Genomic DNA, 12,405 nt, shown 5'->3' on the forward strand with positions numbered 1-12,405 from the left:
ATGCAAAAATTGAAAAAAAAAATCTAAAACCCTGTGGGGCTCACAGAGCAAGTCAAAGAGCAAGAGCTTATTGTTGGCCTTTGAAACAACCATTGCCTTTGAAATGTGAGGTCTTGACAGTTCTGCACCAGGACAAAGTTAGGATGCAGTGAGATCTAGCTACTCTGTACCCTTTGTCTATGATGATGCTGGGAGCATTGAGAAATAAAGAACAACATGTACCCTGAGATGTACTCCCCCCGGGAACCCTGTCTTCCTGTTTGCTATGTCAGGGTACAGGGACCACATCTAGAGATGAGATAGATATTGGAAGTGAGTGCTCATCCCACAGTTACCATCATTTTTTTTCCTCCACTTGGAAGGACTTGTACAATTATTTGCCATAAACAGCGCCCTGAAGGAAGAGCTCCACCAGTGCTGGGCTGTTGTGGGCTCTGAGAATGTTCTGAGGGGTGATGTGAGGTGGGACAAGCCTTGGAGGGGGGGGGGGTCAATTACACAGATCATGCTGCGGTGTGGATGAACCTGAGAACAAAACACTAAGTGAAAGAAGCCAGTCACAGGAGACAACAGATTGTATGATTCCATTTGTGTGAAATGTCCAGAAGAGGCACATCCATAGACACACAAGATTAGTGCCTGCCAAGGCTAGAGGGAATGGCGAATGGGGAGTAAGTGCTTAATGGGTCTAGAGGTTTTAATCTGGAGTGATGGAGGTATTTTGGAACTAGATAGAGATGGTGATTTCACAACGTCGTGAATGTACTAAATGCCGCTGAACTGTCCATTTTGAAATGGTTACTTTTATGCTCTATGAATTTTACCTCAATAAATTACTCTAACAAAGGAGGGGAGGAAGAGCAGGAGAAGGGAGAGGCATGTCCCTCAAAGGATTACACTTCTTATGGGATTCAAGAGTCACCTTCATCTATCTCCCTTGTAGAACTGTCTCCTGTATGTATGTGGCTGTGTTAGTTCTCCCACTTTTATGTTCTATGTCTTGCTCCCACAGAATGTGGATTTACCCCCGAGTCTCTCCAATCCACCTCTTCCTTTCTTGTCTTGCTGTTACCCCCTTTGTCTGGGACCTTCATCTTGCCAGAGTGGGAGATGCCCTTTCTCCCTGCCCCCAGTGCCCCCACTTCCAATCTGCTCTCAGCCCTGGACTGGAGAAATCTCAGTAGCACACCTCTGGCATGACTTCACACTGCTGTGCCCCATGTCTGTTCTGGTTCCCCTACTTTTTGTAGAGAGTTCTAGTTTACCAGCCTGGTATGATAAACTGAAGAGGACCGTGGGCCTGGCTTCAGAAACTCTGGCCCAACCTGATTCTGACATCCCCCAGGGTGGCATCTTGGCCAACTTGTGTGTATGTGTGTTAATTTACACAGGCTCAGTTTTGTTTCTCATTTGTTTTTTCCTTTTGTTGCGTGGTGGTAATGGCAGTGTGTCATGGGGTTTGGTGTGAATCAAGTGATGTTATGTGTGGCTGACAGTTGCTGAGCACTTGTGCTGGCAGTGCTGGACTAAGTACCTAATTTGAATTTTGTCATATAGTAGAAGACAGCATCAACCTGAGGGTCTACCGATGTTTGGTATACCATTTTCATCAACATCATCACTACTTTTCACTGTTCTCTTCAGTATGCTCTATTGCTTTGGCTCATTGCTTTCATTGTGTACATTGGGTCCATTTCCCTACCCCTGAACATGACTCATGTGTGCTGGCCTCCACACCATTGTGTGGACTGTCCCCTCTGCCTGGATCTCCCTTCCTTTCCCCAGAGTCAGGCTACCTGCAGTACCTCTAGTAGCCCAGTTCCCTGCAGGGAAGGTTTGAGAGGACTTTGGTTATTTTCCCAAAGGTTTCTCAGACTCAAGCTGCCTGAGGTGGCCATGGGGAGTGAGAGAGGCAGAAACCCTCAGAGCTCTCCTCGCCCTCCCTGCTGAGCCTCTAGCAGAAATTCACAGCTTCACCTGCAACGGTGTGTTCCAGTGTTGGCTCAGGAGAATTCACATCCTGGTTTGCTAAATTTCAACCGTGCAAATATTTACATTAACATGCCCTACCCTTACTCTTTGGTCAAATGCCAGTGTTGGGTAGGACATTCCTTGTAAATGCCACATGTGTTTAGTGTGGCTCATCCAGCCTCTGACTCCCTGCCCTGGGATGGACCTGCTTCTTGTGCATGGTCCAGAGCTTGGGTGCTGCTGTGCGGTCTCCTTTCCCTCTCATCATTCAGGTTGTATCCAGGAAGGCTGATGAGGAAGGAGGCCTGCAGAGAGGCAGGAAACTGACAATTGCCACTTTTGTGATCACTTGACACATAATGTGACTTCCCACACATCCAAACAGAAACAAACTTTCCCCCTACCCCTCCCCTCCTTATTGGAATTTTAGCCTTAGATCTGGCTGAAAGGGAGTACACAGGCCCAAGACTTGGCTGGGGTGCTATGGACAGTGTTTGGCTTATTGATCCCCTGAATGAATGTTTATTCAGTACATGCTCTGTGCCAGGAATTATGCTAGGTGTTGGAGTATGAGGTGAAGCACGTGAACATGCTCACGGGCCTCCCAAAGTTTACCACATAGTACGGATGACAAATAAGAAATTACCATCAGGGGCGCCTGGGTGGCGCAGTCGGTTAAGCGTCCGACTTCAGCCAGGTCACGATCTCGCGGTCCGTGAGTTCGAGCCCCGCGTCAGGCTCTGGGCTGATGGCTCGGAGCCTGGAGCCTGTTTCCGCTTCTGTGTCTCCCTCTCTCTCTGCCCCTCACCCGTTCATGCTCTGTCTCTCTCTGTCCCAAAAATAAATAAAAATGTTGAAAAAAAAATTTAAAAAGAAATTACCATCAGACAGTGTTGTGAGGGCAGTGGCAGAAGTCAGAGTGTGTGTAGGAACGTAAAACAGACTACTCCCTAGTGAGGAGTAGTCTGGGAGGGCTTCCTGTAGGAGTTAACATACCAGCTGAGGCCTGAAGAATCGAGAAGAATGAGCTGTAGGAGCATCGCAGGCCACTAGAGTAGCACGTGCAAAGTCTTGGAGGTGAGTGACAATGTAGAACATTCAAGAAAGTGAAAGGGGGTCAGCATGGTGGCTGGAGTGAATGGAGAGTTCTGTTGGGTTAGGAGGGACAGGGAGAGGGAGAAAAGTGAGAAATGAGGCTGGAGAAAGTAGATGGGCCTGACACCTGAAGTGCCTCGCTGACCCCAGGGTACCCAGAGAGAGTCCCTTCTGTGCCCTGGTTGTTGAAAGGGCTGGAATCACAGGGCCTTCTGTGTTATAGCTCCCCCAACACTTAACAGCAAGTCACTACTGCTGAACCATGGTGTCTTTCTCTGTGAAGGAACATAGCTGGCCTCGCCATTCGCGTGGACAGAGGATTGGAGGGGAAGTGCCACTGATCACCGTTTCCGTGTGACCGACGCTCCTCTGGAGGTGCTGATGCTGTGGCTGCTGGAGCTCAGCCTTCTCTGGCCTCCGCTGGCAGCCATCGAGCCCGAAAGGCTGGCCAGTGAGCAGGCAGGAGGGGCGTCCAGCTGCACTCGGCCACAGACAGAACCCCTGCGGTTTTCTTCTGATTCCTTCAGTAGAGGAGAGGGCTTTGGTACCACACACATGCGGACTTGGCTCTGTTGTGTTCTCTGCTCATTTTGTTCATCGCTTCTCTCACTCCAACATTGCTTGTCTGTTGTGCACAAGGATGTTCTCAGCCCCAGAGAGACACCCAGGCATGGTGAGCCAGCCACACATGATCGTTGTCCTTGGAGACCTTACCGTCTAATCAGGAAGAGGGGAAGTTAACAAAGACTTGCGGAAGTAATGACCAGGACTGTCAGAGGACCGATAGAGGGCCAGTAGGGCATGACCAGGGCTCTTGTCCCACATTCTAGTTCATAGTTTAAATCTAGGCTCTCCTGATTATCAGATGGGGAAGTTCTTGGACTTTTCTATGCCTCGGTTTCCTCACCTGCAAAAATGTGAAGATTAGGGCTAAACCATGCAAGAAATGCTTCTAAACTTTGCTGCATCCGAATCCCCTGGGGAGATCTTAAAATTCCCATTGGCCAGGTGGTACCCACACCAGAGCAGTCAGGATTTCTGGGGCTGGGGCCCAGACACCAAAGTTTTCTTAGAGATGCTTAGGTGATTCCAGTGGGCAGCCAAGTTTGGAAACCAGACCTCTAGCCCAGTGCTTGTCCTATTTGAATGTGCCCATGAATCACCTGGAGTCTTGGAATATGCAGATGCTCACTAATTAGTTCTGGGATGGGGCTGGAGCATTTACATTTCTGACGAGGTTTGGACAATGGTTCTCAGTTTCGGCGGTTTTGCCCCTAGTAGACCTTTGGTAAAGACTGGAGACATTTTTGGTTGTCAGAGTTGGAGGATGAGGGTGCTATTTGCATCTGGTGGGTGCGGGCCAGGGATGCTGCTAAATATCCCACAGTGCACAGGACAGCTCCTGTCACAGGACTTGCTGGCCCCAAATGTCAATAGTACTGAGGTGGAGAAATCGTTTTCCCACTGAAGCCGATGCTGCTGGTCCACAGACCACACCCTGAGTGGCAGCAGAGTCCCCTTTTCTGGCTCAGCCACAAGGACTCTGGGCTAAGCTACACAAGCGAAGCTGAGAATTTGTCACAAAAGTGAGCTGACAAAATTAGCAGAGATCAGCTTTTATCCCTTGTTAGGCTTTTGGCGGCAGGTAGAGAGGATTTCACCAGCTCCCAATTCCTGGCATTAAAGAAGTAGCTGTTTGAATGTTTGGAAGGATGGGGCATTCAGAAAGCAAAGGAGCACATGCACACAACCGCCGGATTTAAGCAGCGAATACGAAAAGAACTGAAGAAGGCAAGGGCATGAATTATTAACAGGGCTGGGTGTGAAAAGTGTAGTGCAAGCCTTTTTAACACTGTTTGAGATCAGGATGAGGAAAAATGGGCAGAGACTTAATTGTTTCATTGACTTCTGCAGAGGAAACCCAGAGTCATCAAATACACACACACAGAGCGGAAGAAGAATTCACACACCACACTCTCCTCCTTTATTTTTTTTTAAAGATTAATTTGTAATTTATAGCTTTAATGACCTGCCTGGTGATGGAGTCGAGATCTGGATTTAGGACTCATAACATGGTGACCCTTCCACAGCTCTCCAGAGTGTTCCCTCCACCCCGACCCCCTTGCCATACTTACACCCTCGTTGTTTCTCATCCAGATGAATTCAGTGGGTTCCTAAGTGGTTTTCCTGCGTTTACCCTGTCAGCCTTCCCTTCAAGCCATCTCCACGTTGTGGCCAACAGGAGGTTTCTCAAGAGAATGTCTGATCTCCTCCAGTCCGGGGGAAGCTGTCCATTGACACTTCCCGGATGTGGTCACTTAAGCTTCCTAGTGCTGTACCATTGCCGAGGTCCTCTGAGCATGATCCAGGAGACCTCGTGGGTCCCCAAGACTTGCAGGAGGTCTGCGAGCGCAAAACTATCTTCCTAATGTTGACACATTGGCTTTTTCATCGTACTGACACTGGGTCTGATGGTGCAAAAGCCATGGTGGATGCCAGTGTTGGTGCCTTGGCGGGAGTCAACACAGTGGTTACAGAAGCTGGGTTGTACAAGCTACTACTGTCTTCTTCACTCCCCTGCTCTCACATTAAAAAAGAAAATAAGACAACTAGAGCCAGTTTTTCTTAAGCACGTCCTTGATAAAGCAATAAAGATTATTAATTCCATGGAATCTCAACCCTTGGCCACACAGCTTTTAATATTTTGTGTGATGAAATGAGAAGTATGTGGAAAGTACTTCTGCAGCCTAGCAAGAGTGCGGTGGCTGCCTTGAGGAAAAGCACTTGAGTGACCGCGTGCTTGGGTTGTGAGCTCAACTAGCCACTTTGTTCATGTGACACCATCACCTAGAAGAATAATTGACAGACAAATTATAATTATGCGGAGTTGGCTATTTGGCAGACATTTTCTCGAAAATGAGTAAGGTGAGCCTGTTGCTTCAACAGACACAACCGACAGTCCTTGTTGCCAATGCTAAAATTCAAGCTTTCAAGTGGAAATTAGAATTTTGGAACACTTGTATGTGCAACTGTGAGCTTGACAGCTTCCCAGTTCTGGATGAGATTGGTGGTATTAACACATGTGTGATTTATTTTTTTGTTAGTATCATATAAATGAAATGTGAAAATATTTAGAAAAGATCTACACACCTCAGGGAATCTGTATTTTCTTTTTCTTTTTTTAATGTTTATTATTTATTTTTTAGAGAGGGAGAGTGTGTGTGTGTGTGTGAGCAGGGGAGGGGCAGAGAGAGAGGGAGACACAGAATCTGAAGCAGGCTGTAGGCTCTGAGCTGTCAGTACGAGCCTGATGCAAGGCTTGAACCCGTGAACGTGAGATCATGACCTGAACTGAATTTGGAAGCTTAGCTGACTGAGCCACCAAGGCACCCCAGGGAATCTTTGTTTTCCAAATGATTCATCATGCATGATAAACCATTCAAAGTGCGAGATAGACTGATGAATTTTAATTGGACAGATTAAAAAAACATATTGACACGGTTTCAGATTCTACATTGCAGCTAATCTTGGAGAAATACCCCTTGTTGAGTTTTGGTGTAGTATCAAAGAAGGCTACCCACAATTATCTGAGAAGACTATTTAAAGTATTCTTCTCTTTTCTAATTACATACCTACGTGAATCTGGATTTGCTTCATAGACTTCAACTGAAAACCAAATTCTAACAGATTGAATGTATAAGTAAATGTAAGATTCTAGCTGTCTTTTACTAAGCCAGACATTGAAGGCATTTGCAGAAAATGTTACTAAACAATGCCACTGTTCTCACTAAGTTGTCTTTTGTCTTAAAAACTATGGTTATTTAAAATTGAAACTGTTACTTAGGTTGACATGTGATGGATTTAGTATTGCTCTTTTAAAGGAATGAATAAATATTTTAAAATGTCATCAGTTTGAGTATTGATAGACATAATTCACACAAACCAAAGCTCCTTGAGGCCTTCCATAGATTGTCACTGTGAAAATGGGTCCCTGAGACCAAGAGTTTGAGCAATACCATCTTAGACCTTCACTACTGACACCTCTTTGATCTTCTCTGTGCTTAGAGGGATGTGCTACTCTTGTTCTTAACCTGTAAATGTGCACCACTCCAGAGATTGTTGCATTTCATAGCGTGGTCACATTACATTATCAGCTGAAGTTTCACAAGGCTGAGGAGTTTGGGAGTTTGGAGGCTTAATGACCTGCAGCACAGAAAGCCATGCTGTGAAAAATAATACCAAACAGCTGGTGAGAATGCCCACTGAGAGTTGTCCTTGAATGTGTCAATCTTTCACCCTGAACTTGGAGACCTGCAACTCTCAACCCTCCAATCAGCGGGAGCTCGGTTGAGTCTTGTGCGGGTTATTCCTTTAAGGCGCACTTGTAACAGGTAGATTGGATTCTTGGGGTTGCCTTCTCAGCATTGTGTCTTCTTCTTTCTCAGAGATGATCCATTAGTCGCCATCAAGACCCAAATAGACCGGTCGCCAATGAGAACGTCGGTCTTCCACAAGCCCGCCTCCACAGAACTGCAGGCCTTGTCGGGCCTCATCTAGCCTCCTCATGGGGTAAGTTGTCTTGGCCTGGACCAGATGGATTCCCCCAGGAGGTTTGGCTAAAACGTCTTCTTTTTCTGAACGTTTGAAGCCCTCATGCTTATAGGCACCCATCTGTTCCTCTTGGAAATGTGTCTCAGCCATTGGGTTTGGGATAATCTGGAATTTCCCCTACAAATGAAATATCTCTGCTCCATTTTCTCTGACACCCAGTTGCCACTTTCACAGGTGATGGGTTTGCTGAGAAGACTCAAATATGACACTAGCATTTTAGAGTTCTGTGTCTGATTGTAATGTCTACATTCTGCCATTCACCCTCTTGTTATCTAGTCTCCTGAGACAAGGGAGCTGTGTGACCAAGGGCAAAAGCTGAATGGAAAGCAAGGAAGGACTTGGACAGAAATTTATGTACCAAGAAAAGTGAGATTCCTACAATAAGCAGAGATGAGACCAAGGGCTTCAGAAAAACTACTTGCTTCTCCTTCCTGAACCTCTGCTTGTTTTACCTGGAAATAATAGAGAGGGGTACTATGAGTATAGTTCAAGAACAAGTCAAATCAATGGCACCAAATAGAGAGGGTAGCTAGACACAGGTGGCCTACGATACTGGCAAGTTATTGGCATGGGCAGCCTAATCCTTGCTGGTCCACATTACTAGGTCAATAGTTGGAGAAGGGAGAATGGAGATGAGAAGGTTTGGTCTCCTGCCACATGGGGGACAATGCTTGGCCTAGACTGGAACTGGAGAAATAACTAAGACTATGTCCTTCTGGGCAGTGTTTCTCGGTCTCAGCACTATTGACATTTTAGGCTGGGTAGTTCTTTATTATGGTAGGGCTGTCTTGTATATTGTAAGATGTTTAGGAGAAACCCTTGATCTTTACCAAGTGGATACTAGTAGGACCCTCCTTCCCCCAAGTCACAACAACCAAAGATGTCTACAGACATTGCCAAATAGGTCTTCCTTAAGCTGAGAACTACCAATCTGGGGTCACTGGAAGAGTGGCCTTGTTTTTTTCCTTGAAGATACAGGAATCAGTAACACATAGGCCAGTGAATCTCCTCCACCTCTGGACCACCAGCTTAGAAAGTCATCTGATGAGGGGGAGCTTGGGAAAGGAGGGAGCCCAGGGTCTGAGGCTCACGCTCCACACTGCTCCCGTATACAACGCCTCTTTCTACTTTCCTGTTTGAAGAAAAGCAGAAATTCAACCTTTCTCCACCCCAGTCCCCATAAGAAAGAAGAAAATGCACATTGTGGAGGTCAGTGGTACAATGTTTGGTTTATCCCTTGGTAATGTACTATTCTAAGTATTGTGCATCATCCAGGACTCAGATTAGCAGCCCTTCTCTAGAAAGTGTTTTCTGGCTACCCTATTTCATATCATTTCTCTCAGTCTTTCAGTATGTAACTAATGATCATTTTGTGTTTCCCAGTCATTTTAACAGAGATTTTTTAGTTTGTTTTTTTCCCACCCACTGGAAGTAAGGTTGCCAGGTCTCTTATTTATTATTAGATACTGGGAAGGTGTTTATTGATTATCCATGCCACCTCCATGGAGGGTGAAGCATGATGTTACTGATAAGGGCTGCACTGTAGGTTCCAATCTGGGCAATCTGAATAAGCATCTATTTCCTCAAATTATAAAAGGAGGAGCTCAAGTCAAAAGCAATTAGTGAGAAGAAAACATCTAGACATGTGTGACACCTAGACATGTCAGAGATCCATCAGACACCATCAGTTATAGCCCCATTCACTTCTATTCACTGTCAGCCTTTAGCGAATCACTTTACTACCTTGAGCCTTAGTTCTTTAATCTGTGCAATACTAGCATAGCAATATGTGCATTCGAAAGCTTTCAGGAAGATGAAATAAGGAATGTGTACAGTAAAGACTGAGCCCTGAAGAGGCTCAAGAAAGAGACTATCAAACCTCTAGGGGTTGAGTTTGGGTGGGGCAGGGGACTTGAGAACGTATGTCATTGTAGGGAGATGGGCCCAAGAATCTTTGGGCTGCTAGGAAAGTTTGGGGAGGAGTAGAAACATCTAAACATAATTTCTTAACAAGAAGCTGTGTTTGTGAAAAAATAAATCTGTCTTCTACTTAAAAAAAAAATCTAGGTAGTTGCTAGTTTATTTACATAAGCTTTCAAGTCAGATTTTTGTCTCTTTCCATTGGCAAATTCTACAGAAAGAACCAGGAAGGAACCCATGTATTTATAAATTACATTAAAGAGTGGCTCTAAAAACTCCCCTTAAGTTCTCACCAAACACTGGGTTCTTCTTCAGCCCTTCTCTGATAGGATCCTGTGAGGGTAGGTATCCTGTGTAAATTCTGTGTGTCCCTCACTTATAAGTGACAGATATTCTAAGTGTGCTGACATGTTGACAGATCTGACTGGGAATGACAGGGGCAGGTGATGCCACTTGGATAAAGTTTGTGATGTATTTTTATGACGGGAAGACTAGCCTTGTGCTTTTTGGTCTAGACAGGAAGTGATCGAAGAGGAGCTTGGACCATGGTTGATTCTGTTATTTAAAAACATTTATACGACAGCAGCCATAGAGTGGAACAACTCACATTACAAAACAGACATGGCTGGAAGTCTGTTGCCATTATTTCTGGGGCTGGAGCTCATACTGATTCATTACTGAGGCACTCAGAGCAAGCTTCCTGTGATGAAACCGCCCTGATGAATTCGTGGCAGGAATTGGTGGAGGGTATTTGGTTCCCTGTCAACTTCCCAGATCCCAGAGAGGAGAATTAGGTGAGCAGTGAAGGGCTGATGGTCCCCAAGGAGGCCCCACTGCCCAACAGAAGCAGCCCCATGTGGGGAGGGAGGCTGGTGTTGGGGTAGATAGAGAAGGTCCAGCACGTTGTACATTTCTTCTCTTAGATAATAGCTTTATTGAGATATTACTCACATACATAAAAGTTACCGTTTTTAAACGAGATTTTATGCTTTATTTATCTTTATTATTTTTTTTAATTTGAGAGAGAGAGAGAGCACGCGCGCGCACATGAGCACGAGGGAGGAGCACCGGGAGAGAGAGTGCTCAGTGGAGCCCGACACAGGGCTCGATCCCATGACCCCGGGATCATGACCTGGACCAAAATCAAGAGTTGTGTGCTCAACCGACTGAGCCACCCAGGTGCCCCTAAATTTCATGTTTTAGGGCAGTTTTGGGTATACAGTAAAATTGAGTGAAAGGTACAGAGATTTCCCTTATACCCCCTGCTCCCACACATGCAGAGCCTTCCCCAGTAGCAGCGTCTCTAGCTAGATTGGTACCTTAGCTACAGCCTTTGAACCTGCATTGACACATCATTATCACCCAAAGCCAATAATAGTCTACGTTAGGGTTCACTCTTGATGCATATCCCATGGGCTTGGACAAGTGGATAATGACATATATCTACCGTAAGAGTATCATGCACAACTCTAAAAAAAACCTCTGTGCCAAAACTCACCATTTTCAAGTGTAGAATTGAGTGGTTTTTAGTGTGTGAACATGGTTGTGCACCCATCACCAGCATCTATTTCCAGAATATTCTCATGGCCTCTGAGGAGAAACTCGTTAGCCCTTAGCAGTCACTCTTCACCCCTCCTCCAGGGACCCCTGGCAATCGCTAAACTTTCTGTCTCTATGGATTTTCCTGTTCTGGACATTTCATATAATTGGAATCATGTAATATGTGGCTTTTTTATGACTGGCTTATTTCATTTAGTATGAAGTCTTCAAGATTCAGCATGTGTATCTGTTCTTCATTCTTTTTAATTATCAAATAATATTCCATGGTTATACAACACGTTTTGTTTATTCATTCCTTGGTTGATGGACATTTGGGCCGTCTTCCATTTTTTGGCTCTCATGAATAGTGATACGGTGAACATGCATGGTTTTTGTGTGGACACATATTTCTCCTGGAGATTATCTTAGAAATATGCCTAGGAATGGACTCGGTGGATCATATGGCGACTGCATGTTTAGGGTTTTGAGGAGGTGCCGAGCTGTTTTCCAAAGTCGCTGGACCATTTTATGATTCCACCAACAATATATAAGGGTTCCGATTTCTCCAGATCCTCAACAAGACTTGTTATTGTTGGTCTTTTTGATGCATCTCTTTATTCTTTCATGTATTCACTCAGCAGTTAGGCGTTGGGTACCTGTATGTGCTAGAGACTAGGGTATGATAGTGAGAAAACCACACAAGAAGCTTAGGACATGTTGGGAGAGACAAATAACAATTGTAGGATAATATAAGTAAAGATGTGATTATGTGAAGAATTACAAGGGGAGAGCAGTGCATGATGCTCTGAGGTTGTATCCAAGTGACACCAAGTGAGACCAGACTTTGACCAGGGGTTTAGCAATGGTTTCCCTGAGGGGGCAATGACTGGGCTGGGAGGTGCAAGGTAATGAGAATTACGTGGTGGTTTGATCCTGAGCAGTCATGTGAATGTGTCCGTGCCTCCGTTCTTCCTTTGTAGTATGGAGTTAGCCAGATCCACATAGCAGAGTGGTTTAGGCGGCTCAGTGAAAGCCATCGTCAGGCACAGGTTAATTCCCTCGATTAGTGATTCTCTGGCTTCCACTTGTCGTCTTCCAGCCCCCCGCACCTCCCTGCCCCCCACCACTCCAGAAGATAGGTCCCTAGACAAGTGATGGTGAGGATGATGCTGATGACGATACTGAGGTAGGCTAGGATTTGGTGAGTGCCTTCTGTGCGCCAGGTACTGTGCTAAATAATTTACATCATATTCATTCCTTATGAGGACA

At 45.5% G+C, this 12,405-nt stretch overlaps 1 long non-coding RNA gene across 1 annotated transcript in view; it reads left to right on the plus strand.

Annotated features, from left to right (window-relative positions):
- The window catches only part of LOC125152520 (uncharacterized), a 207,083-nt gene that overhangs the window by 52,723 nt on the left and 141,955 nt on the right, over window positions 1-12,405 (plus strand). Inside the window, exon 2 of the long non-coding RNA XR_007147235.1 lies at window positions 7,512-7,635. This is a non-coding gene — a long non-coding RNA (uncharacterized LOC125152520). The remainder of the gene's footprint in view (window positions 1-7,511; window positions 7,636-12,405) is intronic.

This window comes from Prionailurus viverrinus, chromosome E2 (genome assembly GCF_022837055.1).
Source record: "Prionailurus viverrinus isolate Anna chromosome E2, UM_Priviv_1.0, whole genome shotgun sequence".
NCBI classification, from domain to species: Eukaryota; Metazoa; Chordata; class Mammalia; order Carnivora; family Felidae; genus Prionailurus; species Prionailurus viverrinus.